Genomic DNA, 27354 nt, shown 5'->3' on the forward strand with positions numbered 1-27354 from the left:
TCACTGCCCCCTCTTTCCACCACTCTTAACAGCAAAATAACAGCCCCATAACTGCCCCCGCCCCAGACAAGGAGGGGCAAATCCAAGGCTTCCTGCAGAGACCACCCCCTCCCTCCCCCGCCAGCCTCCATTCTACTTCCTGGCACTGTGTGTCTGGTCTGAGCCCTCCGCCAGGGTGAACGTCCGTGTTGCTGGCCTGGGCGCTCCCTTAGCTCCTAGACTGCCCCCTCCCGGGGTGCCCAGGCTCAAAACTGGGGCAGAGGACTGGGAGCAAGGCAGACGCTGGAGCAGCCCCGGCTCAGCTCTTTGGAGGCCAAGGGGTTCCGGCTCCCCAGGACCTCCTGGGGATTCCTGGGAGTGCGGTCCTGATCGGCGCAGGCACCCGCTCTCTCCGTCGGGAGATGAGCTCTTCCCCCTCCTCCAGCCGCTGCTCCCCACGCCTAAGGCAGGCCGAGCTCCTTCATCTCAAACGCGCCGGGCTCCTGTTCATGCTCTCAACGCTAGACTTGTTCCCAAGCGGCGGATTTAAAGATCCAACAGAGGAAAAAAACAAAGCAGTCACTCCAACTTTCTAGTCCTTTTATTCTGAAACCTACTTTCTCAATGTTTGCGATACACCCCATCTTTGAACAACTCCGCCCCATAAGGACCCTGGCCCCCCGCTGCTCTTTGCCCCGGGCAGCAGGCTTTCGAAGGGCATCTGCAGGCGCTGCCCGCCACCAATTAATCCTTATCCTGGGTCCTTTTTTCTTAATAATTTAGCAATTACCTACGAACATTCTATCCCTAACACGGAAGATGTGTAAGACCTGCTGTTTCTAAGAGCATCCCTGAACGTATTTACCATTTTGTTCTATTCCCAGGGTCAGAGTCGATGCTTTTATCTCCCTCCTCTTCCTCCCTTTCTTTCCTCTGTGAACGTTTGAGAATACGTTAGGTCCTCGTGGCTGCTACAGGCACTGCCGCCCCCACCCCGCCGGGTCACCCCCCTGCCCCCCCCCCACCGCCACCCCTCTGCATTGGGCTAAGACCCATTTCATTCGTTATGAAAAGTAACTCAATTAGGAATCAAATTCACTTTTTAAAGAGACCACTTCTAGATCTCCTACCCCCCCGGCCCCTCCGGCCACTGCCCCACGTTTTTCTCCACATTTTGGCAAAGTAGCGTTTTCTGAGGACCGCGCTTCTGGGTAGCTGCCCCTCGCCACTGCCTGCTTGCCCCTGACCTCTCTGTCTCTGTCTCTGTCCCTGCCCCTGTGTCTCTCTCCTTTGAAGCCGCCCAGACTCACTCTGGTTTGGCGAGTCTGACTCCAGCATTCTTTACACCGCCTCCAAGACAAGAATTGCCGAGGGCTGGCGTTCGGCCGAGGCGGTGCGACCGACTCGGAGCAGCCACCGTGCTCCGGTTTCTCTCGAGCGGACCCTGGCCCCCGCGGGGCCCCGAGTGTGCCCCTGCTCCGAGTCCCCGCTGGCTGAGCTGAGAGGCCGCTGCGCGTCCACCGAGGCCCTGGCGGCGGGAGGGTCCTGGACAGCCCCGGATGGGCTGGTTACTACTGTTCTCGTTCTGCGACGAAGCAATTATTTTAATCTTGGTTTGGGCAAATGATGGGTTCTGCTTGCGTGAACGCGGTGTTTATTTTACCTCGACCATCCCGGGGGAGGGGGTGCGCGCCTGGATGCTGGCGGGGGACGCTGGAGTGGCAAATTGAAAACTCTCCAGCCCGGGAAGGGTCGGGTTGGGGGCGGGTAGTGGCAGTGAGCACCTCTTTCTCACTCACTTGGCCCGATTCAGTCTTCTCCTGCTGGGGCGAGTGAGGGGAGAGGCTGGGGGGTCTCTGGGGAGCGCCGGGGACTCGCAGTCGTGGATCAGCGCCTTCTGGAAACCAGTTCTGTGCGCCTCAGAGCCCGGAGCCCCGCTTTGGCCGGCCGTGGCAGGACTACCCGGTCCCGGATCCTGCGGCAGCCCGAGCACACGAAGGGAGAGGGGCTGAGGGGAAGGGTCTCTGCGCCGGACTCTGGATACAGCATAGGTTGCCACTAGAGTGGGACGCCCAGATTGGAGCTAAGGTCCGTGCAGTGGGATGTCTCGAACGGGGCTTTTTTTTTTTTTTTTTTTTTTTCCCTGTGCAAAACCGGGAACTGCACTTAAATTGCAAGATGGCCTGGAACATGTCTGTAGGGTGATGGAGAATAGCAGGACGCCAAAGATTATGCAGTGACCGAAGGAGAAATAGCATGTTAAAGGTCTACTAAGTGGACCATTCTGGCTACCTCGTTTGGAGAACTCCCCGAGAACCGGCTCTGTGCTCCACCTGCCTCTGCCCCTGTAGATCGAGCTGAGCCCTCGGTGAGCCGGGCTGATGGTGGTCTCCAAAACCCTCCTGATTTTTGATTCGAGCGGGAGCGGGGTCTAACTAGTGGTGTGGGGGGGGTGTTGGGAGAGGAAGGAGGACTACGCAGACCAGGATTCAGACGGGCCCTGGTGGGCTCTGGTCCGGGAGATTCTCGCGTGCACATGCTTACACGCGCGTTCGGGAGGTCGCTAACCCGGGATCAGACTGTGCGAACAGGGCCACCGAAGCACCAACGAGAACTACCAGGGGGTCGCCAGGACCACTGAAGTGGGCGGCGGAGACCCCGCCGCTGTTGTTGTGCTTCCTCCACTAGAAGCCCACCCCAGCAAGAGTGGGCCTTCAACCCCAGGACGGAGGTCCCAGGTGGCCCGTCCCCCGGGCCCCCAGCTCCTTCCTCCACCTTGCCTGGTGTCTGACTGAGTGGAGACGGTGCAGCTTCCAACTCCCATTAGCTTGCTGCCCGGCCGCTGGCGCCTTGCTTCTGCCGCGATTAGCGCTGCGGGGGTGAGGGCGGAGGCCGGGGGCGGGCAGGTAAAGAGGAACCAATTTGCCCTGAGGCTTTATCAACAAGAGGCTTAACTAGGAATTTAGGTTGACAACTCAGCACCTCCGTGGGGCACCGGCAACCGCCGCCGCCGGGGGACCCGCTGAGCTGGGGGCCGCTGGAGAGCCTGGAGGCCTGAGGCTTCAAAGTCTGCAAAGGCAGCCCGGGCTGGCCCGCACAGCGTAGACTTCGTGGACCCGGGTGCCCCGGACGCACCACTAGGGCGGGGACCCTGCGGGTGGGCGAACGCCAGCCGGTGGGTGCAGGGCCGCCTCTCCTGGCGCAGTAGGTGGCCGTGTATATTTTTGTTCAAGTGGTGTTTATGTTAATGAAAAAAGGATGGAATTACAAACAGCCGATCGTGCTGCGGCCGCGGGGCGTTTGCGGTGCTGGAGTCCCAGGCCCAATGAAAGGGCGCGCACAGCCCCCTTCCGACCCGCTGCCGATCGCCCCCAGGGGTGAAATTGTCGTGCCTCCTCCCCCGCTGCCCGCAATCCGGAGCTCTCCGTTCGCAGTCACGCCCCCGAAACCCGCAGCAGTATAACCAGGTTTTTGGGCTAAGGAAAACCCTAATTTGTGTCCTTCAGTGCCTTTTTGGAAGCGCACACAGATAAGTCTTTCGGGACACCTCGGTGGGGAAGAATTCAGTCTCCATTCTCTCTTCAGTGCCTGCCTTTCCCTTGCCTCTCCTTTATTTTAAACATAATGTAACCAGCTCGGACTTCTTCAGTTTGCTTCCTGGCCCAGGATGTTCTTGCGGGCAGAGAGGGCTCCAGGTTCCCCATCCCAAGGAGCTGTTTGCCCCGCACCCACAGCCTGCTGCTCCTCTGCAGCAGGGAAAGCGTCGGTGCCGCCTTTTCTTAGCTTAGTGAGGACTGAGGATGGGAAGAGCAGGAGAAAGCACCGGCCCGGCAGGCCCCGGCCGATCTGACCTTGAGCGGAGGCTGGCCAGGCAGTCGGGGCTGCTGGCTGTGGCTGTGGCTGTGGCTGTGGCCAGGCAGGTGGGTGTTGCCGGCCCGGGCCAGCAGGGCTGAGACGGACACCATGCCCCAATTTTCTTCTCGGAAACACACCCGGGTCTTCCAAACACTACCCGGCCGTGTCTCCACAGGTGAAGTGAAACAGTGGGAAATTTCAGGCCTTGTCGGATCCTTTCCTGGTGGATGTCGGTGGGGGGGAGAGGTTGGTTTTCCCCACACATCTCCTCGGCTTTTCCCCACACGGTTCTTGTGAGTCCACCGCTGCCGGCGCTCTCCTTCGGCGCAGCTTAGGATAGGGCTTCCAGGCACACAGCCGCCGCCGCAGGTGGAGGTGGCGGCCCCGGGGGGGGGGGGGGACACCCTAGCCTGGCGCTTCCATCTTCCGAGCTGGATCTCCCAGCGCGTGTGCCCCGGGGTGAAGCTCGCTTCGAAGGCCGCACTCACCCGGACTGGGTAACCCACCCAGTGCCCAAGTGGCGCCGAAGTCCGGGGAACCGAGGAAACAGTCTCGGAAGGAAAAGGGAAAATGCGGGGAAATTGCCTGCCGGAGCTCAGGTTCTGCAAGTGGGCACTCCCAGCTGCAGGAGAGCTGCTTTCGGGCGGTGCCTTGTACCTCCTAGTTTCAGGTAGTGTGCCACATCGGGGTCACTGACTTGCGGTGGGGGGGATGTCTGTTTAAGGGGCCACCTCATGGCTCCATGCCGACCCCTGGAAACTGGGGCTGGGAGGTGAGATCTGTGTCTGCTTCCAGACACTTGGGTAATGGAGCCGGTCAAGGTGTGGGTTTAACTAGATCAAGGGATCTTGCAGGTGGGAGGTGCAGAAGTGCGTGCGGGTAGCAGCCCATAGCTCTCACTGGTTGTTCAAAATCCCTAACACACTCCCTCCCAGGTAAGAGCCACCAGATGGAGCAAACTGAACCTCACTCGCAGCTCTTGGTTCCCTGTTCTTTCAAAGAGTTGCTGTTTGTCAAGCCCATGCGTTCAGCTGACATTCTCTTGACGGGTTCTGTAGCCTTGACATTGTACAGCCGAGGGAAAAATCCGAGAGGAGAGACCAGGGTGAGGGCCATGCTTCTGCAGGCCTCACTCCACCCCTGTCCTCCAGGCCCAGGGTGGGGGTCACAGGCTCCAGCCAGGCCACATTTTTCTCGCAGAAGTGCTGGGGTCATGGGCCCAGAGGCGGGAGACCTGATGCAGCTGCTGCTCCGAGTCCCTCCTCCTCCTCCTCCTCCCCCCGGCCCCGCCCTGCGCCCCCCCAAGCTCTCACTGTGGCAGGAGCTTTCTGCAGGTGCGGGGTGGCCTCATCCCCAGCTTCCCTCACCAGTCACCAGCCCCCATGCATGCCGGACGTTTATGTTGGGGACACTTCAAACTGGTGTTTAGTCTATTGAGTTTGGTGGCAAGGCGCATCTCGAGCCCAGTGCCAAGCCCGCTGGCCTTGCGTTCTGCCGGCGGGGATGGGGGCAGGCAGCCATCTTCTGGGGGGCTTTGGAAAGCAGAAGATTGGGCTTAAAGAGGGTCGAGTCTGCGGGCTGCTCTCAGGGACAAGCGGCTGCCCTGGCTCCCTCAAGCAGGCGGCTCCAGGGTCGGGCCAGGGAGGTGCCCCGCCCGACCTGGCTCCTGAGCTCTCACCCTACTCAGCGGGCCAGGAGCCTCCAAAGCCGCTTTCCCCGGCCCCGCATCACTTTCTCCAGGGCTTTTCTCTGGGGCTAGCGGATGCCAGATGCGGAGCCCTGAACTCGCCTGCGCGCTGGCGGGCCCAACCATTTATTCCATCCTGCAATTAAACCCGAGGTCAAATATCTCCTTAACGACACTATCAGGCCAGTGGCTCATTATGGCGTATATTTAGCCATAAACTATGGGTTGTAGCAAGGAGGAGATGAAAATTATTGTGCTCTGGGAATGAATCCTTTTAGCAGAAACCAGAGCTGTTATTTAGCAGGGAGAAGTAAGTACAGGCTCAGGCTTCCAGGCGACCCCAGGCAGGACGAGCGGTGCTTCCAAGCCCTTTCCGGCTTCGCCTGTGCCCCCACCCCAGGCCTGGCACTGGCGCTGCTTCCCGAGGCCCTGAAGGCACCCCTGGGGAGGAATACTGCTTCTTGGCGAAGAGGGGCGCTGAACATCCACCGAGTCTGGTCGCAGCTCCCACATTCCGAGTCCCGCCAGCCCCGTGGCCCGTGTGCCTCTTGGAAGCCCGTGGCAGCTTCGAGGTCGCGTGGCAGCTCTCTTGGGGAGTGGTCTGGAAGGTGGCAGGTTGAGCATGTCGGCTTTCAGCCTGGTTCTGCCTCTGCCATGAGCCCGGGGTGTGTTACCTGACCCCCTACCCCTCAGTAGCCTCATCTGTAAAATGGGAGAAGTCAGACCCCCTTCTGGGGGACTCCGGAGAATTCTATCAGATGGGAACGCAAAGGCAGCAGCCCAGCTGCTGACCGGGGAAGAGCTCAGCAAATGACGGCCAAGGGCAACCTCACGAGGATGCTGAGGAAACGCGACGGCCTGGGCTGCCGACCCGACAACCACGGAGGAAGGCCCCTTGAAGAGGAGGATGGAGGCAGACCCAGTCGGTGGGGCTCAGACCATCGCCTGCCGCGCCACCGGGTCTCATTTCCACTGGGTCCCATTTCCCTTGCTCAGGCCCCGGGGTCCTCATCTCTGAACACTGTCCCAGAGTGGCCGGGGGAGCTGAGAAGCAGCGGTAGGGTCCCCAGTACAGAGCTCCCCTAAAAGGAGTTGCTCAAGGCTCTCACTCCCGGCCTCTCTTTCCCAACAACCTGGATGTCACCAGGAGCTTCCAGACATGCTGGGGACTCTCAGCTTGGCCCTGGCAGTGTTGACGGACGGAGATGGTTTCAGCCAGAACCGCCCCAAATTTAGCCTTTCAGAGAGTGACCACATGCCCCACAAGCTGCAAATATTTGGACAAATGAGAAGAGGGAGGCCCCAGTCTACACGTTTGCCCAAGGCCCCCAAGGGAAGGAGGAAACTAATCACAGGGCTAATAGCCTCCCTCAGGGCAGGGCAGGTGTGTCCTAGAGGAAAGAGGCTGTGGCCACCACCCCTACTCGTCAAGGCCTGACTTCCCTGGCTTCTAGGCTGGGTGGGACACCAGTCTCCATCCTTCCCCATGGACATCGCTTTTTCACGTTCGTGAGCGCGCACGCACACGCACAGGCACACGCACACACCCCCGCCCCTGATCCCCGACACTGCCTTCTTAGGGCAACCTCCCCACTGCCCTGCAGTGCTGTCCTCTCAGTTCGCCCGCGTCCCCTTCTTCTGCACTGTCTAGAGACAACAGGGAGTCCTGGGGTCCCTCTGCACAGAGGTCCTGGCAAGGGGGGGAGGTACCCACAGCGTTTCTTGGTCTCCGGGCACCAGGGCGTCTCCGGAGGTGTTTGCAGTTGCGAGGGAAGCTCTGGACGGTGGGCCGGTGCTGGTGCCAGTGCTAGCGGGCCACGTCCTGTCCCCAAGCCTCCATTTCTTCTCCCAGGAAATGAGCGTTCTGTGTTCGCATGCCAAAGGCCAGGCCTTCTACCTCTGACTTTGGATGGTGTGACCCTGCTTGCTTCGACTGGCTTGTCTCTCTCGGGGGCATCACCAACCCCATCAGCTTCATGAAGCACATCCCGGGTGCTTCACGGGCATTGGATCCCCAGGTGGGAGATGAGATCCCACCTGGGGACTCGCTGGGGTTTGAGGAGACATTCAGGAGGTACAACTGCAGGGAGCTCCTGTTAAGTGGTGTTGCGAGATGTGACTTTTGTTGGTTAATGGAAGTACACATGTGGCTTATTGTTTCCAGCCAGTACACAAACGGGGGCCCAAGGCTCTTTGGGCGGCACACTGTCTGTATGACCCAGGGACTCTGCCAGGTGGAAGGAGGAGACGGTGCGGGCAGCCGGGGCATCAGCATCCACGGGATGGTCCGCACGCCGGCCTCAGTGGCCCCAGAGCGTTGGCTCGGACGCGCCGCGGGCTGACTCAGAAGCCGGGCCTCCCCGCCCAGGGCTGGCGTCCTTGCTACTGTTCAGGACGTTCCATGGCTGGGAGGGTCTCCCATCTGAGATGACAGATGCGTTTAGCCTGACACACTCTTGGAAGCACACTGCCTGTTACTCACGGCAGGAGAATCCGCTGCCCAAAACATGTATTTCATCAGAAGCGTGTTTACTGTCCGGCGAGCCGGCTGCTCCGGTGAGGAGCCCCAAAACAGAGCCCCACTGTGTCCTCGGAGCCTCGGAGTCGTAGTTCTCACGCAGACAAAGTCCCTCTGCTAAAACGTTTTCTTCCTGGGCTTGCTTCTCCTTTGAAGATGAGGCTGAATGCCTTTCTGGTGTCAGGCTTGCTGGAGAGGTGAGGAGATGGCAGAAGGTCCGGAAGGATCAGGCAACCAACACAGCTCTTCCCTCTTGGGATGGCATCTGGGTCCGTGGTGTCAGCTGCACCCGCGAGCCTGCGGCCGTCCTGGAGCGACTCGGGTGCCCAGGGAGCCCCGCGCACGGTTTGGGAGGCGGGACAGCAGTGTTGCGGGCCCTTCCTCTGTGCCGGGCTCCACGCCTGCTGAGTCCCCAGGAGGCCCACGAGAGAGACTTGGAGAGTATGATTTCCATTTTGCTGATGAGGTTACGGACGCAGGGAGGTGGTGACTGGCCCACGGTCACACGTTTCTGAGGGGTAGAGCTAGGGGCCGGCCTGGGACCTGCTTGAGCACTCCTTGCTGCTCCAGACCTTGAACAGAGACACCAGGTGCGGGATTCTGCCTGCGCGTCCGGGAGGAGCCGTAGGTGATAGCGCAGGAATTTGGGGCCTGGTGTGGGTAGGTGTTAAAATACATTGCCTAATTTTCATATCAAGTTCATAGTTTCCCTGAGGATGGTTGACTTCAGACCACCCTGGAGTCACTCCTGATGTTCTAAAAATTGCATTTTGAAAAAACGTGTGTGTGTCGGGGCCATGTTCTTACTTATGTGCCAGTGTCTGTGAAACATCTGGAGCATCTGTTCTTGATAAGGGCACTTTTCCAAACAGGATTTGGGAAGAGGTGACCCAGATTCAAAGACAACTTGGGATGCAGAATGCTTAATTTGACCCACAACTGCATTGCCAGGAAACCCAGCTCCGTTCTTGCTCTGTAGAGGTACTCAATGAGAGGTGTAGACAGGCGCTTTCCCTCACAGCAGGCCAAGGGCACAGGCCTGCCAAAGGGCAGAGAGGGAAGGACAGTCGGCACAGGCTGAGAAGCTGTGGGAACTGGGCATCGGGCTGGGGGTGCGTGTCGTGTTGTGTTTACTCTCCCTGCCCTGTTTCTTCCCAGAGTAAAAGTATTAAAAAAGGTTAAAGTAACATTTCTGGAGCTCATAGGCACCAACATGGCAGGGTGCGGACTGGGACAGGTTGCTGTGCCGAGTTCACTGGTCATAAGGAGGCATTAACACATGCGCGCGCGCACACACACACACACTCACACGCACGTGCACGTACATACTCACAGAACACACAGCAGAATAGACAGGAATTCTCGGCAGTTGAAGCTGGAAGGAGCTTGATATGGTTTGGGTCCTTCTGTCTTCCTGTAGTGACAAACATGAAGACTAGGAGGGGTGAGTGGCTTGCCCAGTGTGGCACAGCGACATTAGAGGTCGTGTCAGGACTAGATCGCGCGAAGACACAGACTTCTGTGGCATGTGGCAGAAGAAAAGAATTCAGTGTTCACTGCCGCCGGCGGGTCTTGCCCTAAACATGAGGGCCAAAAGGCGAGCGAGGCAGGGAGCCCCCGGACATACTAACTGTCTAGAAGTTTGTGCACTCGTCGCCGGAGCGTCCAGGTGGCAATGGGCCGGGCCCCGGGCTTCTCAGGCTGCCTTGGGACTTGTGGCCGTACCTGTCAGTAGCTGGGCCCTGCACGCTCACGCCCACCTTTCAGACACCCCAGGCCTGGCAGGTGGCATAATGGTGCCCTCCCTGCAAGCGTGTTCCACAGAGTAGGACTTGATACAAGGGATCAGGGGCGTCCCAAATCGTCAGAGGGAGTGGTGTGTTCTAGCAGGGCCTCCCGAATGGACTTGCGCACAACGCGGAACTGACCTGCTGAGACAGCCCCGAGCTTCCCTCGGGCAGGAGGTGGGAGGTGGCTCTGGATCTGCTGAAGCTGGGACCACGGCTGTGCCTGCCAGCCGGGATCGGGAAGTCACCACCCACTTGTGTCTGGACTCGCCACGGTGCGTGACTGGACGCTGGCCTGCTGTGCACAGACCCCCGGGTCTCCGTGCCCGTGCAGCTGTGGAGCCGCCGGGCGCTGGCACCTGCTCCAGACCTTGGCCAGGGGCATCTCACTGGCTGGGTCTCACTCCTCCTGCCCGTGGGCTGCTGGGAGTCTGGGAAACATAGTGCTTTTCCTCTCCAGATTTGGAGACACATGGGAAGATGGCAGTGGATACTGGGAGTCCGTCTGATGCAGTGCCACACAACACAGGGCCCCCAGCTGCCTGTGATGTGCCGTCTCACTGCAGCCTGTCCTGGTCCTCAGCATCTAGACAGCACCGAGGGTGTGCTTCGAAGGACATGTTCGCTCTGCATTCAACACCTCCCTGCCTCTTAATTTCACAAATATTTACTGAGCGCTAGCCATTGCCCTCGTGGTCATAAGGAGTGTGCGTCCTGGTGGGGAGAGGCAGGTGGTTAGCAGCCAGGAAGGGCAGGCTGGCGGGAGAGCTCATCCTCTAGAGGGAAGAGCCCTGAAGAAAGTCGATGCGGAGGTGAGCTCGGTGGAGGAAAGAGGCCAGAGCGTGCGCGGCGAGGCCTTCAGGTGAGCCTGGCCCAGGCCCTGTGTTCGGGACCCCGTGGGAGACCCTGCACCAGAGTCGTCGGCCAGTCCAGCCCCTCTTCAGCTGCTGACCCGCAGAAGCTGTGAGAAATCATAAAGCTACTGCACATGGCCATGATTCACTATGAAGCAATGGATGATGAAAAATTGTCGGACTTATGTTGTAAAAGTCACTCTTTAGGGGCGCCTGGGTGGCTCAGGGGGTTAAAGCCTCTGCCTTCGGCTCAGGTCATGATCCCAGGGTCCTGGGATCAATCCCTAGATTGGGCTCTCTGCTCAGCGGGGAGCCTGCTTCCCCCTTTCTCTCTGTCTGTCTCTCTGCTTACTTGTGATCTCTGTCTGTCAAATACATAAAGTCTTTAAAAAAAAATTACACTCTTTACTGAAATAGAACATAAAGCAGAGAAGGCCACAGGTGAGCTTGATGAGTTTTCTCAAAGGCAGTGTTCTCTGTACGCAGCTCGCAGAGGAGGTCAGTCATCCCTGTCCCCCAGAAGCTCCATGTGCCCCCTTGCGGCCGTGCCCCTACAGTGACTGTCTGTGACCCCCAGAATTGGGGTATGAAATCCTCAGCCCGCGTGTGATGGTACCGAAGGTGGGCCTACAAGAGGGGTGATGAGGGTGTGAGCGTGGAGCCTTGTGATGGGATTAGCGCCCTTGATGGGATGAGGGCCCCAGAGAGCCACCCCAGGAGGACAGGGCCGGAAGGCACCATTGTTCATCCAGGACGTGGGTCCTTACTGAACACTGAGTCTCCAGGAGCTTGGTCTTGGCCTTCTGTCCTCCAGAGCTGTGAGAAATCAGTCTGCCGCGTAAGGCCCCCAAGCTGTCGTGTTTCTGTCATAGCTGCCCAAAGCAACTACGACGCACGGGAGGCGACCGCCCCTCTGTGCAGCCAGGCATCCTGACTTGTTGTACAGAGTGTGACACGGAGACTTCGCTCTGACTTGCACACCCGTGACTCACACAGGCTGCTGCAGGGAGCCACAGGGCGTCCATCCACCCTGCTGTGGAGCGTCCCGTCACGCACTCTGGCCCACGCCCTTCGCGCCTTCTGAGATGGAAGGCTGTGACTGTGGTTCTGGTTGGGGACCGTCGTCAGTGGTGCTCTTCAGAGTGCTCTAATACGTGTCTTTTGGCAAACGTGTGCATTTCTGTTGGATGTTGTCTCTGTGCCCCTTAATACACAAGACAGCACCCTCAAATTTAGTGGCTTATAACGGCAACCGAGTCTTCTTTCTGAGGATTCTGCGATGGGCCCGGCTCAGCTGGGCGGTTCTTCCGCTCCATGTGACGCTCCCCCGTGTCGGTGGGCTGGGTGTGCGAGCTGGCTTGCTCTCCTGGCTGGCAGTCAGTGCTGGCCGTGCAGGTGGGACTGCGTGAGAGTGACCCGCTCTCCTCCTGTGGCTTCACCGTGTGACAAGGTGCCTGGACTCCAGGAGGGAGAAAGTAAAGGCCTCTTGCCTTCCTTAATACCTGGGTTCAGATGTGCAGACACCATTCCATTGGCCAGAGCAGTGGGAGGGTCAGCCTGGATCCCAGGGGAGGGCTCCGTCTTGATAGGAAGGCGTGTCCTTGGGGACAGCCTCTGGAGCCCCGCAGTGGGGATCATTCTAGTCACCCTGGAGAGTGGATCATGCACTCAGATCCAGCAGGACTCAAGAGTCCCCTGGGGGCCCTTCTCACCTTTACCTGGACCTCCGCACTAAAGGTCTGTCCTCTTAGGGCCCCTGCTGTGAGCCCTGCGTGGGTGAGTCGACACCTTCCCTGGCCTGCGTCCTGACCGACGGCTGTAGAGGGTCTATGATGGGCCTCAAATACATGCGCATGCGGCCGTGAACGGAGTCTCACGAGGGCCCAGTGAGGAGCCCTGGGGATGTTCATCCACGTGGGGCCTGGGGAGCCTGGTATTGGGGTGACTTGGGCGCCCATGGTGCGGAGCTGCGCAGCGGTGAGGCCTGTCACGGCAACAGGAGCAGGTGCTGAGCATCGGGCACTCTTAAGTATGTGGGGGGGGTGCGGCGCTCCACCGTGAGGGAGGGTCTGAGTCCCCACTCCCCCGCCGACTGCAACCTCGAGCAAGTTACTCATCCTCCCTGCGTGTTTCTGTCCTCACGGACATGCGCACCGGAGGTGGACACTGTGCACGCAGGCCTGCTCCTCACCCTCCCCACGCGCAGTCCCCGGCAGCAGGGGGGCAGTGGGTGCGGCAGGGCGCAGAGCGCCGCCTGCATGCGGGGCCCCTGCTTAGTGGCAAGTAGCAAGAGCGGCAGAGCCAGCACAGTGGGGGCGTCCGTGTGTCCTGGGGCAGAACACACTCCTGCCTCTTGTCCCGGGTTTTTTTTTTGTCCAACTCGGACAAAGACAGGCAAAGGAAGTTTTTCAAAAGGTAGGAAGACACAGAGAGGACCCGAAGAGGCACCCACAAGCCGAGGGGTGCCAAGGACAGCCGCCGACACCAGATGCCAGAAGGTGCCTGGCGTGACTCTCCCCCGAGCCTCTGGAGGAGCCCCCCGCGCCCTGCGGACGCCCCGCTTCAGACTTCCAGCTGTCGGAGCCGAGAGGCCGTCTGTGTTTTCAGCCACCCAGTTCGTGGGGCTTGTTAGGGTGGCCCTGGGAAGCTAAAACGGACTTGGATTTCTAATGCTCTGTATTTGGTTTGTTAAATAGAAGACGTGGTGTTCTAAATCAGTATGGCCACGAGTAAAACTGATGCGGCCGTGTTGGTCGAGAAAGGAACCATGCCGCGATCTATACGTTTTACATGCTCGTAAAGATAAAAATCCGAGCCCACAGAGTGTTCCTCTTGTTTCAATTATTTCATTCCTTTAAACAACAAACAATGTGGCTAAAACAAACAGAACCACTTTTTTCACGAAACAAACAGAAGGGGTTCAGTGATTCCAGTGGGTAAACCACCCCGCTGGCGTGGAAACAGGCTGGGGCTCCAGGCACGGCCCGGTGTTGGGGGGGCAGCGTCGTGTAGTTTGGGGTCTCGCCTGTTCCAGGGAAGGGAGTGGGAACCCTTTCCGAGAAACACTCACGGGGCCGCTGGCTCAGGGTTCCGAGGGCTGTCCCTCCAGGACAGGATTCCCCCCGTGGGGACCCCATCTGTCCCTGAGTCTCATCCTCCGCCAGCAGGAATCTTCTGTGAATGACCCGCTACATGGAGCAAGGGGCACCCCCATCCCCAAGAACTCCCCAGTGCGGCCGGATCTGCAAACGCTGGGACTCACGGGCTCAGTATTCGCCGAGCACCAGGACCCGTCCGTGCCGTCCGCTCAGCAGCAGGTGGGGGGGCGAGGCACAGACAGAGTCACTTCCCCACAGTGGCACATGCAGGACCAGGGTTCCAGAGTGCCCACGGTGCCCACTGTTTGATCTCCAGCTCTAGGGCATGGAGAAGCCTGGGGAGGGGTGTGGCGGGGGTGGGGGGGTGAGGAACTAGGAGCAGCCCCAGGGGAGTCAGCCTTGGCTCTGCCTGCACCTGTCCTCAGGCCTGGCTCCTTTCTGGCCAGATTTCAGTATAATGTCACCTGCACAGAGGGGACGCCCTGGCCTTCACTGACACACAGTGAGATCATATTGTCTTCACTCACTGTGATCTACTGTGTGCCTTGACACCCCCACTAGAATAGCCATGTCCTGCGGGCAGAGAGGGTTCTGTCTCCCCTCCCACTCCTGGCACTCACACAGAGTCCTGCTCCGATGTCCTGGGTCCCCTGGAAGGAACACCCCTCGCCCTGGGCGCTGATGGAGGCACAGGAGCAAATTGGGTCTTGACCTCAGGAATCCGGAGAGAACAGGTGCAGAGTGGCCCCCACAGCTCGTGGGTGTGTGTGGTACCCTCCATCCTAGCCACGTTTCGCGTGGCTCTTAAGAACCCGCAGTGAGAATATGATAGTCACCCTGCTTTAAAATGAGAAAGTTGGGCGTGGAGAGGCAGGTCACCCAGTAAGGGGCGAATTGAGCCCTGAGCCCCCAGTCTGGCCTGAGGGTGGGAAGGTGTGAGAGCATGCCACAGGGGCTTGCTGCTGTCCTCGGGGGCTCAGCCGGTGCTCTCAGGACGCTGACTGTGTGTCTTCCTGTCTTTAGTTTTGGACAGGGGCTTCAGAGAGCAGGCGAGGCCACCCAGGTAGGAAGCCCCACAAGCAGGACTTACTCAGCCTCACAGAGGAGTTCTGCGTGGGGGGCCAGACCGGTGTGGCTCCCGCAGACGTGCCGAGGGCTCGTCCAGGAGCAGAGAACTGGGTATCACATGGAGCCAGTGTGTGAGGAGGAGAAAGAGAAGAGCATTTCTGCTTGTCTGCTGAGTCCTGTCTGGTCTGGAAATGGGACTTGCGGCAGCAGCGGATGGTGGTAGAGGGGCTTACTGGTGTTTTGAGGGGCTTTGCTCTGGAGCCGTGAGAACCCCGGCGGGAAAACACGCAGCGGCGCCGACGTAAACGGAATCCAGAGCCCGTCCGGCGTTCACCTGCTCGGTTCCCAGCGTCAGGCAGAGTGACCCCACTTTGTGTTCGGGGAAGCAGAAGCTCAGGAGAGTTGAGGAGCTTGCCTGAGGTCACTCAGCTCAGGCACAACAGAGCTGGCCTCCGAAGCCCCGGCCTTTTGATGCGGGGGCAGATGGTGCGTGCCAGTCTCTCCCCCAAGGTCTGCCCCGGAGGCCAGAGCCCACAGTTGCGCGGGGGCGCCACCTCGGGAGCGGGTCCCCCGGTAACATTCCCACCCCGCCCTGCCAAGACTGCCAGTTTGCGAAGGCGACAAACACCTGTCCTCTCAAGCCACTGCTTGTCCTGGCGGTTTGTCACTCAGGGAGGGACCGCCGGGGCGTGCGGTCACACCGCCTGTCCATGGGCCCCCGCGGACTCCTGCACTCTGCTCTGCCACTCTGCCCCGCGTTCTCACGGCGTGGGGAGGAGGGCTGGAAACCAAGGACAGGGTTCTGGAAGGTTGGGACCCGCAGCAATACCTTCATGTCGAGAAAGAAAGAGTGTTTAACTTCTCAGCAGGCACGAAGGCAGAACAGAAAGGGTGACGCGTTGGAGCGGAGGGTGCTCCGCCGGCCTGCAGACTGGGGCCTTTTCCCCGTCTCTGGATCGGATGGACCCTGTGTCAGGACACATGTTGTAAAAATTAGTTCCGTACCGTGATAAGTTTGCTCTGCGATCATTCCATGTAGGTGAAGATAGCAGATTGGTTTTACATTAAGACATCAGCTTCGAACATGAGTAGATGTGTATATGGGAGGCAAGGGTCGTGTCTAGAGGCCTTCAGAGCTGTGTTTTGGTTGGGTTTCGGCAAACATTTTTTTAAAAATTAGGTATTATAATCAGGGAGTTATGAAGACAACTGCCGTCTCTTCTTTGCCCACAGCCAGGGGCAGTTGTCCTGGGGCTGACGTCCTCAGAGAGACTGACGCCGCAAGACGGTTTCCGTCATCTTTTGACGGCAACCGACTGCCTGGCTGGGGCCTCCACCTCCTTCCTGGGCCGCGAACCTTCGTCCTCGCCTCCCATGGCCGGACTGGACTGCCTAGCTCTGGAGGGTCTGTCAGGCCCCAGGCACACACTCCGAAATAACTGACCCCTTCTGTCAGGCCGTCCCTGTGTGACGGGCACAGGCTGAGCGTTCTCTGTGTCAGGAGGTGCTCATTTTTCAAGTGCCCTGCAGCTGGTGCATGGACACGTGACCTGAGTTTGGTCGGTAGATCCTGCATGGAAGCCTTCTGAAGGGCTTGTGGGACGAGCGTGTGTGTGAGCAGACGCGTCCGTTCCTCGCTCGTCCTGACCTGCACGCTTGTAGCTGCTGTGACGGTCAGAGCTGCTGTGAACATCTTGTGAACTTGAGGGAACAAGGCCCTCATGCAGTTATTGTGCACCGTGGCGCCTCCCTGCCTGGGAGACTCTTGCTGGGTAAAAGGACAGAATTTGTCCATGGTGTCAGTTTTCTTGTGTGTGCAGTGGGGCCAGCTCTGAAGGCTCACGGACATGAGTTGCTGGGGTAAGGGAAAGGTCTGGCACAGGGTAAGCGGTCACGGCTTTTCTTGACATCATCAGCTGTCTTGTGACACGAAGGCTGGTGTGCAGAGGGGAGCAGAGCAAAAGGGTCGAGAACTGACCTCTCCCCCACCATCCTGGAACCGCCTCACTGAGCGTGTAAGCCTGAGACACTGGGGCTGCCTGTGCGAGCGTTTTGCTTGGGTCTCCGCTGTAGCAGCTCTGAACGCATCCGTGTCTGACCTTTCTCGTTTCCTTGAGAAGCAGCAGTCCACCGCAGGGGGATTAGGATGTTATGGTAGGAATGCAGAGAGAAAGCTTCTGACTTCCAAGACAGGCTTTCTGAGTCTGTGGCCTCCCAGTGGTCCAGAGGCTTTAAGGACACAGGAGCGTCTCCTACGTTCTACTACCCTGCCCTCTCGTATCACGAGGCAAGTCCCCCTGGGCAGACTGGGGAACCCTGGGCACAGGGTCTTGCTGCCCACACCCAGGACCTGGCGTGGAGAAGGGAGACCCGAGAGCAAAGGGAGGTGGCCCAGGGTGTGACCCTCCATGGGGGCTGGTGGGTGCATTCAGAGACACGGGACCTGAGCATGGGGGGCCGCTCGCCCATCCTTTTACACAGAGCCGCACTCGACTCCGCAGAAGGGAGATGGTGGGCTCCTTGCGGTCAGTGTGTGTTGTCATCTCGCAGCCTGTCTGTTCTGTTTGTTCAGTGTTCCGGCTTCTCCCTTGGCCGTCTCCCCTTGAGGGCACGGTACATGTCACTTCCACTCACACGCCGTTGACCCGCACACGGTCATGTGACCACAGCGGGCTGCAGGGAAGCCCGGAAGTGTATTCTTCTTCTTCTTCTTTTTTTTTTTTTTTTTAAGATTTTATTTATTTGTTTGACAGACAGAGATCACAAGAAGGCTGAGAGAGAGAGAGAGAGTGTGTGTGTGAGAGGAGGGGGAAGCAGGCTCCCCGCTGAGCAGAGAGCCCGGTGCGGGGGTCGATCCCAGGACCCTGAGATCATGACCTGAGCCGAAGGCAGCGGCTTTAGCCCACTGAGCCACCCAGGCACCTCATGGGAAGTGTATTCTTTATTGGAGGTGGCCATGCGCCCTGGGAACATTCAGCTACCACAGAAGAAGGGGACACGGGCACCGTTGACAATGACCATCTCTGCGAAGAGGGGACTGGCTTTCTGAGAGTAGGTTCAGCTTTTCCCGACTCTTGTGCTGCCTGGGAATTGCTGGAGGAAACCTGATGAGTCTTTGCCTAGAAAAGCCCGAGCTTTCTCTGTTTTCCTGGGTCACTGTGCACAGCAGTTATGGGCCAGCACTGGCCATAGTTCTGCTCTTTTGTGCACCAGCCGACGCCCCCAGCACGGCCAGGGTCTGGCTCTGTCTGTGGAGATGCTGACCCACTCAGCCCTTGGTTGGGGGGGGCTGCCCTGACTGCACTCACAGATACCAGGCACTCCCAGGAACCCCCCTGCAGTGCAGTTTGCTGAGAAGCTGCTGGAGTGATCTGGCCCACACACCTCTGCGAGAGAGGATGCAAACACTCCCACAGGGTAGCTGGCACAGGGCCTCCTGGGGCCTGCAGGCCGCTCTGGGGTGCTGTGTGTCCAGCAAGGCTTGGTGAGGTTATGTTCCCGGAAGGTCGGACCACCTGTGTTCCTTGGCTGTGTCCCCCTGCGTCATTTATTTCAGAGCCTCCGGCAAGACCCCAACACCACGCGCTTCCCCATCCTGCTCTCTTTGAGGCTCAGGAGCCTTAGGAAATGAAATAGCTCAGGGTGTTCCTTTGTCTGTCCACTCCAGATCACCCTTCGGTTCGCTCAGCGAATGAGAAATAAGTGTCATGTATCGAGTCCCTCTGAGGGACCAGGCCGGGCGCCGGAAGTGGCCCAGCGTCCTCCGTGTGGCACATCAGCACATGCCGCTGTGGCCGGACCGACGCAGACGGTGCTGTGAACCGTGAGGCTGTGAGGTTGGAGACAGTAGGTATTGACCTACAAGGACGTGAGGATGGGTCCGACCTCGGGAGGACTCTTGGGGAAACGCCAGTAAGAAATCCAGTGTGCCCCACGTGTCGGTAGATTTCCAAAGGAACAAGAGCAGGGTCTGACCAGATGTTTGCACAGTCTGCGTTCCTACTGACAGGACTCACGATAGCCAAAAAGTGGAAGCAACCCAGGTGTCCATTGACAGATAAATGGATAAACAAAATGTGGAATAAACACAAAACGGGTTATTATTCAGCCTCAAAAGGAGGGAACTGTCACCTTCTATGACCTGGATGGGCCCGTAGGACATCACGCTCGGTGAAAGAAGCCAGTCACAGAAGAACGACCACTACATCGTTCTGCCCACAGGAGGTGCCTGGAGCAGTTGTGTTCATGAAGGCAGGAGCTCTAAGTGCAAGCGCCCTTGGTGCCCCCGGATCTCATTTGGAAGTTTCCAGTAACAAAGGAAGGTACTGGTGGGCTTAAATGAGGGGACCCATGGCCCCATCAGCATGGACAGGATAGCCGTGGCTAGTCGTCCTCCTGTTCCAACAGCGGCGAGAGGGTCCTCTCCTGCCCCCGCCGGCAGCCAGGTCTCCAGAGAGGTGGAGTGCTTAGAGGTTATACGTGCGCACATCACGTGTGATACTTGGGAGAGCAAGACGCAGAGCACACACATCTCCGTAATGGTAGCTGCGTCGTATGTGTGTCCTGCTGCTTGAAGTCTCTCTGTCTATGTTCTATACATGCGTACACGGAGAGACTGCAAGGAGTAGGTTACACCACCCCGGGGACTGGCGAGCCTGGAATCTGTGCAGCCAGCCGGGAGCCCCGGCAGGAGCTGAGGCTGAAGTCTTGAGGGGGAATTTCTTCTCTGGGAACCTGTTTTGCTTCATCAGACCTTCGCCTGATTGGACAAGGCCCACCCAGATTATTGAGGCTCATCTCCTTTACCTAAAGTGAACGGCCTCTGGATGCAGACCACATCCACCAGATGCTTTCAAAGCAACATGTAGGTGAGTGAGTAGCCGGGCCCGGCATCCTGGCCGAGGCCACACGCACCTGACAGAGCTGCTCACGGTGTACCTGGCTGTCACTCTGCCCTGCAGGCCTGGGGGCCGGGGACCAGGCAAGGCTGTGAGCCACTCGGCCAGTGTGTTCTGTTGGGTCTGTGTGCTCAGCCCTGCCGCTGAGAATGATCTTAACAGACTTGCTGATGAGGCTTTAGCCAATCATTCTCCCCGAGTTTGTCGATTTGCAGGAAAAAATCAGAGCTGTGCCCATTTGCTGGCCTTCCCGCCATGAGACAGAGACATGTGGACCACCTTCTCCATAGAGTGGGGCCCTTCCCCAGGGCTGATAGCAGGGCCTCACACACGTGCAGAAGGGAACGGGACCTTAGCAGTGTTCGCTGAGCACTTATGCACCAGGAGCCTTGAGCCGTGTGGTAGGGATTGGTTTCTCTAATCACGCAGCTGGATGCCGGTATTACACTACGGATGAATACACTGAGGTCCCCAAAAGCTCAGCAGGTTGCTTGGGGTCATGTGACTAGCACATGGAGGGGTCAGGATCCAAACCCACTCCCTGGCTCCAGAACCCCTTCTCCAGAGCCTGCAGCGCGCGCCGCCCTAGGAGCCCACTCTTGGGGGCAGGACACACCTGAGAGTCTTAGCCCTGACGCACATTTTCTTTGGCCAAATTCGAACTTCATTCCACTCTTGAAAAAGTACACATCTCCTTATCCCAAACAGGGCTTAATCCCCTTCTGTCTTCTCTGGAATGTTTTGCGAGTTTGTGTGTATCAGACACTTTAGAGAAACATGAAAAGAATTTTTTAAATGCCACATTTTTTGTTTATTGTTAGTGTTGTTGTTGTTGTTAATCAGTTATGGATTTGCCTTTGGGGTAAACCCGAGACAGCCTAAAATCCCAAGCCCCTTGGGAACACACTCGAAGGTTTCCCAGGCACAGACACGCGGCAGGCGGGCCAGTCGAATGTTCACGAGCCACGCTGAGGTCCGAGCCATTCCAACGGGTCCTCTGGAGGGCTCCTGAGGCGAACTGGACACTCCTCAAAATGGAAGAAATGAGCTTCAACCACGGCCCATCCAGCAGGCCCGTATTTAATAATACTTCCCCAGTGCATGAAGCACTTAGTTTTAGAATAACAGGAAGAAGGGAATCGCCTGTAACCACAGATTTGAATGTCAACCTGGCCATCACGCCCTCCTGAGCAGCCTTGCTTTCTCTGGCCACCCTGGCCTCCTAGTGTCCCCGAACCCCTCCGGGCCAGCATGTCCCAGGGAGAGTGGCGTCCCTGTGCCTGGCACCCTGGCCTTCCTGCGGTCTGCTTGAGGAAGGACCGCGCGCTCCGGCTGGGGCCTAGAAACATGAGAGCCTCCACTGGGGCTCCTGGGCCAGGGAAAGCACCACAAAATTGCTCCCTTCCTTTTGCTCCTCTCCACTGGCCGCCTGCCTCACAGCCGCTCCAGGAGACCCTCTGCCAAGAGAGCATTGTGACTCCCCTGTCACAAATGGGGCCTTTCACGGCTGCCGCTCTGGGAGGGCGAGGACCGGCGGCCTGCTCAGGAGGCAGCTCTGGGCGCAGCGGCCACGGTCGACAGGGCTGCACCTGGGACCAGCCCTCGCTGCAGACCAACCATTTATGGGACTGCCATTTATGGGAGCCGTCCCCACAGCAGCATACACAGATGATCCAGAAAGCTCTCTTGGAAAAGCTATTTCCTTCTGGAAGAAAGGCTACCTGTGGATGGATGGACTTATGGTGTCAGCGGGTCTGGACGACTTAGAGACAGACCGCCAGCCCTGGTTGCCCGGGGGGAGCTTGGCGGCTCAGAGAAAGGGTGGCAGGGAGACTCTCAACACTGCCTTTCTGGACCCGGGGCTGTCAGCCACCCGAGGATGTAGCTAATTCAGAAGTGGCTTGACCCTGCAAAAGGCGTGTCCATGGTCCGGCGTCACCGGGGACAGGTGGGCAGGGCTCCCGCACTGGGGGAGACCCTCATGGCACCGCTCTCTGTCCGCAGACATGGCGGTGCAGGAAGCCCAAGGGGGCTGCGGGTGCCCCGAGTTTAAGTGGCGATCTGTGCACCGGGTACCGTGCCGTTCCCCGCGGACAGAAGTGCTGCTTCTCTTTCCCTGAACAAAATGGTTCCCAGAGCAGGACGAGAGGGCAGCAGCCCCTGCCCCCCCTGTCTGTGCCTCCTGCAGGGGGAGCAGGAGGAGGAGCCCCTGACATGTTCACCACCGTCCCCGCCAGGCTGATGACAGCAGCTCCTGCGCATTGGGCTGACGGGCCAGTGTGCCAGGTGTCAGCCGAGGACACACGCCAAATCCAGTATTTCATCACTGGTGACATGGGGGTCCCGGCTCTGTGATCTGCCCCAGCCCCCAGAATAGCAACAAAAATGAGCCAAAATGTAAGTCCAGGAGTGCTGTGTAGGAAGGAGACTTCCGGAAGTGACAGGGCTTTGTCCCTTGTGCCCGTGAAAACCACACAGGGGAGACTCCGAAAGGGGACTCGGGGTGGGGGAGGGGGCAGGGCAACCCTTCAGAGCCCAAAAAAGAAGCGGCCAAGACATCCTTCAGAATGTTTGCAAAGGGTTGTTCGGTTTCCCCGTTCTGCCCCATGGTGGTCTCTAGCTTCGTTCCCTCCGGCAAGTTAATTAACTTCTCTGAGCCAGTTTATTTTTTAATGTGTAAAATAGGAATAAAGCCACCCACCTCCCACGGAGTTGTTGCCGGCTTGGAGAGGGACGTGTGTGATGAGGGGCCATCTGCGGACCCGGAAGGAACGGCCAGGAGACGTTCTGGGACGAGAAAGGAGCAGTGCCCGACCCGGTCGGCAGCCGGCTCCTGCGCGGCCGGGGCTAGACTCCGTGCTGCTGTCAGTCCCGCTTCCCACTCGAGCAAACAGAGCCCCAGAGAGGCCGAGAAACCTGCCCAGGGATGCACAGCTGTAAGTGGGCCTAGTGGGGTTTGCAGCAGCCTGGCTCTAGGAGCCGTGGGCTAGACCGTGGCACTGTGGTGCACCCCACTCCATTCTGCAAAGACGAACCCCGAGAGAACTCTGCTTCATGTACGCGGTGTCCACGGGGAGGGAAGCGTGTGCACACACGGTGGGGCCCGTGGTCAAGGCAGCGGGCCTCGGAGTGAGGGTTGGGTAGAAGCCGGCCGGAAGGGGAGACTAGTTGCCGCACACTGTGGTCGTCTTCTGCTAGCTGTCATTTTCAAGATGAATGAGCATTTTTTGAAGAAAGAAAATGCTTTGATTTCCGAGGCTTTGTCCAGCTTCCCTGTTCTCACAGTCTGCTTGGCGTCTCTACGTGGCCGGCACGCACGGCTTAGGCCATGTTGTAACCAGGAAATCAGTTGTGTAGATTGAGGGAGTGTGTTGCATTCCCCACAGCTGGCTTGAGCTCTTGACCCCTTGGAAAGAGGTCATCCCAAGTCCCTGGCAGGGAAGGCACAGTGGCTGTTCCCTTAAGACCGGGCGCAGGGGTCCAGCGCTGGCCGGCCCTCTCACGGAGACACCCCCTGTGCCAGCTCTCCAGGGTGCCTCGGGAATTTGTGTGATTTCCCACGACATCTTCCAAAGGGCAGCCTCATCTCCCCCAAACTGAAGCTACTCACGCATTGCTGGGGCAGGCCTGGTCCCTCCTCCTGTGGGTGCGCCGGGTGAAACGAACGGGCTCCCTGAGAGTCGGAAGCTGGAGCTCATGACTTCAGCCGCAGCGTCTACGTTTGGGGTCCCCGGAAAGCAGACCGGGGTCTGCCTGGGGAAGATCCCAGGAAGTAGGGATGAGAGAGTGGGAGAGAGCAAGACAGGGAGGGGCAAAAGAACAAGGTCATGTGGATGCCTTTTGAGCCCGATCCCACTGGAGACCCTCCGAGAGATGGAGGGAGTCGGCACTGGAGGCAGCGGTGCTGGGCGGTTATCCAAGGCGCTCATCCTTCACTGGTTCCCTACCCCCCTCCCCCCCCCCCCCCCCGTGGGGAGGGTGAGGCACAGGTGCTTGGGGTGGGCTGCTGTCAGCAAGCTGGTGGGTATGTCTGCAGCCGCAGGTAGACTCAGGTGGCCAAGGGGACCTGGGCAGGGTATGTCCACCGCACCTCGCCATGCATTCCTGTGTTCATGCATGAAAGATGCAGGTTCTTTGCGGATCTTCTCTCGCTCTGAGAAGTAGCTCTCAGGGAACACAAACACTACGGCACCTCTAAGGATGGTTCTTGTGAACATTAGCAGTAAGTTACCTCTGTACTTGGATCGGCTCAAAATGAAGAGGCGCACAATAGCCATCGCTAGAATCTGTGCTTCTCAGCTCGTAATCCCCATGGGCCAGTCAGGGGTCTTGCCGGAAGTCAGATTCCGATTCAGTGTGTCTGGGGTTGGGCCTGAGATTTTGCATTTCTCACCGCTCCCAGGGGATGTCAAGGCTGTTGGTCTATGGACCACATTTTGAGCAAAGACTTAAATGCATGAACAATGTCTCTTCCATGAAAGCCCTGGGAACTGGTCTGGGTCTGGAGTGCTTTACTTGCGAAGTGCCAGGAGACCTGGTCCCTCCCATCCTGTTGCTGTGAACAGCCTCCATTCCCTTGTGGCCTCCAGTTGATGGCCCCCGGTGGCTGCAGCGATCCCAGCCATCACACCTACATTCCAGTTAGTAGGAGAGAAAGGGGCGAAGAGCAACAAAGTAGTTGTTTTTTAATGTAAATCTTTTATAGAGGCTCATGTGGTTATAAGAAATAATATGGAGAGATCCGGTCACCCGTTACCCCATCTTTCCCCAGTGCCAACGCTTTGAAAAGCAGCCGTACAATATCAACACCGGGATGCTGTATTGTCATAATCCATCAATCTCATTCAGATATCTGCAGCTTTCCTTGTATTCTGCATGGGTGCCTTGTGTCATGTGACTTTTCTCCCCTGTGTGGGTGTGGGGATCCTCATGCCGTCACAGTGCAGAACGGCTCCAATGACGTAGGGGTCTCTGGTGTGGCTTTGTGACCACCCCGCCCTTACCCCCCATCACACCCTCGTCCCTGGTCCCTAACCTCTGGGAATATGGGCCAGGAGTCTTTCTGATACTCATGTTTTGTGTTTTTATCAAGATCTTCTTTACATACAATGGAATATACAGATTTTAAATATATGGTTCGGTGAGTTTGAGGACTCGTACAGCCATTTGACTCCCCACACACCCAGAAAGCTCATCCATGCCTCTTTGTGGTCAGGGCCCCTGGAACCCCACAAAGCAGTGTCCAGACTCCCGCCTCCATGCTCGCTGACCCATCCCTGAGCTACCTATAGCCAGGTCCAGGGCAGGCGCTGTGTGTTTGGCTGGTTCTTGTCGACACGCTCTGGAATGTCATCCGTCAAACGGTGCACATCAATCCTCTTCTTAAAAAATCACCTCTCCTTGCACCGTTTACACATAATGTGTGTGTCCTCTCCCCGGTCGACGACACTTGGCTCTTACGAATGAGCTGCTACGGATGTCCCATACTAGTGTTTTTAGGGGCGTCTGTCTGCTGTTGTTTTGGGTAAATGCCTGGAGGTGGAACAGCTGGTCCGACGGGTACGAGCATGCTTTACTTTGCTAAGGCTGTGAGCTGGGCTCCAGAGCGCCCCTGCCATTCAGAGCCACACAGCGTGCTGGCGTCACGGCCGCCCACGTCCTTGGTGCCACGTGCTGGTGCCAGGGCCGTAGGGCTGGAGCTGTTCAGGCGTGTATGCGTGCTATCAGGTCACACTTCCCTGGTGGCCAGCTGTGTCGGGCGTCTTTCCGGGTGGGGAGAATGGCCGCTTGGGCACCATTGTGTACCACAGGTCTGTTCCGTCGTTTGGCCGTCTTGAAACTGGAGTAGTTCGCCGCTTTAATTAATGAGTCGTGAGCGTTCCTGTGTCCTGGTGGGAGTCGTATCTCATGACCCGTGGCTTGCCTTCTCATTTTCCTACTGGTGCGCAAGCCCCAAGTTTTGGTGGAGTACAGGTTAGCGGTAGACTCCACGCCTGGCAGAGAGCCCAGTGTGGGTCTCAGGACCCTGAGATCAAGACCCGAGCTGAGATTAGGAGTCGGATGCTTAAACGACCGAGCCGCCCCGGCGTGCCTGGTTTTACGATCTCTGATTTGGCTGTCCTCGCTCCACGGGTCCTTGCTCACGCGTCACGTTCTGTCGGGGGGCTCGCCTCCGTTCAGGCGCACGGTCTGTGTCACGCGCGATCTGCCTGTGGGGTCACGTCGGTGTCGAGAGTCACTTGCTTCTCCCTAAGGACGTCCAGTGGCTCCGTCCTTTTTGCTACTGACCGAATCATCCTTGTGTATTACTAATGCTTGATACCAGTCATTCTCTCTGTTTTGTTTGATCATTGAGCTCGAGGCTTATCAACTGTATTAATCTCTTCAAAGAAATGACGTCTGGCTTTTAATTTTTCTCTGTTACTTGGTCTCTGTTTCCTTGACTTCTGGTCTACCTTTATTCTCATTCTTCCACTCGTGTTTCACTTGCTCCTTCTCCCGCTCTCTAAGCGGTGAGGCTGAGGTCACCAGCTGCAGACTTTGCTCTGAGGTTCCCGACGCTGCAGCGGCAGCTCTGGCTTTCTCTCTCCGGGCTGCCTTTGCTGTGCTCTGCGGATTACGTGGCTTTGCTTTGCTTTCTCGGCCCCTCGTCACAAAGTACTTCGTGGTTTCCGCTGTGATTCCCGAGGCTCTCGGATTATTTCGGACGTGTGTTCCTTAAGTTGCAAGTGGATGGTGCTGTTCCCAGGGACCTTCCTGGCAGGAAGGGATCTTCCTATAAAATGTGGCTTTGTGACATTTTGAAGCACCGTCAGCAGGGGTTTCCACGTTTACATCTTCACAAAGATTAAAATGTATATTTATTAACTACTACACACACGAAGTATGATATGTACGTGTGCACTCGATGGGCACGCGCTGTGTATACCATCATCACGCACGCTGCCTGTGTGTGTCTGTAAGCACCGACACAGCGTATGGCACAGGGCTCACTCCCACCTCCATGCTCCATCCATCTGGCTTTACCGCCCGACCCCCCGCCCTCCAGAGACACACTTTTATTCTAGAGTAAGAGAGGATGCAAATCTATATGTTCTTACTCCCCCTGAACAGAAGTTAGCATGTGGCGTGTGCTCTTCTGCGTGTAGCTTTTGCCCATAACACTGTCCTGGTGCTGTTGTCATGGCAGCGCTGCCGAGCTTCCCTGGGACGGCCGTGGGGCACTCCCTGGCGGGGATGCTGGAGAGCCGCACTGGGGACGTTCAGCTGGTGACCCCACGGGCTATTGCACGGTGCTGGCACCACTCTCTTCACAGGGGGAGACCATGGGCACTCGCCATTTAACATTCTCCTCCTGTCACAGGGCTCAGATGTGGGTCCTGCCCTCCAGGAGGGTCAGGGTTCACGGCGCTTGCCTGTGGCCACCCCCAGTGACATCCTTTTTCACAAATACCCTGCATAGAGCGGTGGTGGCGTGCAGCTGCTGCTTCTGTATTCGGTGCTGTAGTCTAGCGGTCAACCGCCCGGGCTCCCAGCTCTGCTGCTAATTCCCTGTGCGCCTTTGGCAAGGACCCTGCTTTGGGGCCTTGGGACAGAAATAGCCAACACGA

Source organism: Mustela lutreola, chromosome 16, assembly GCF_030435805.1.
Source record: "Mustela lutreola isolate mMusLut2 chromosome 16, mMusLut2.pri, whole genome shotgun sequence".
Lineage (NCBI taxonomy): Eukaryota > Metazoa > Chordata > Mammalia > Carnivora > Mustelidae > Mustela > Mustela lutreola.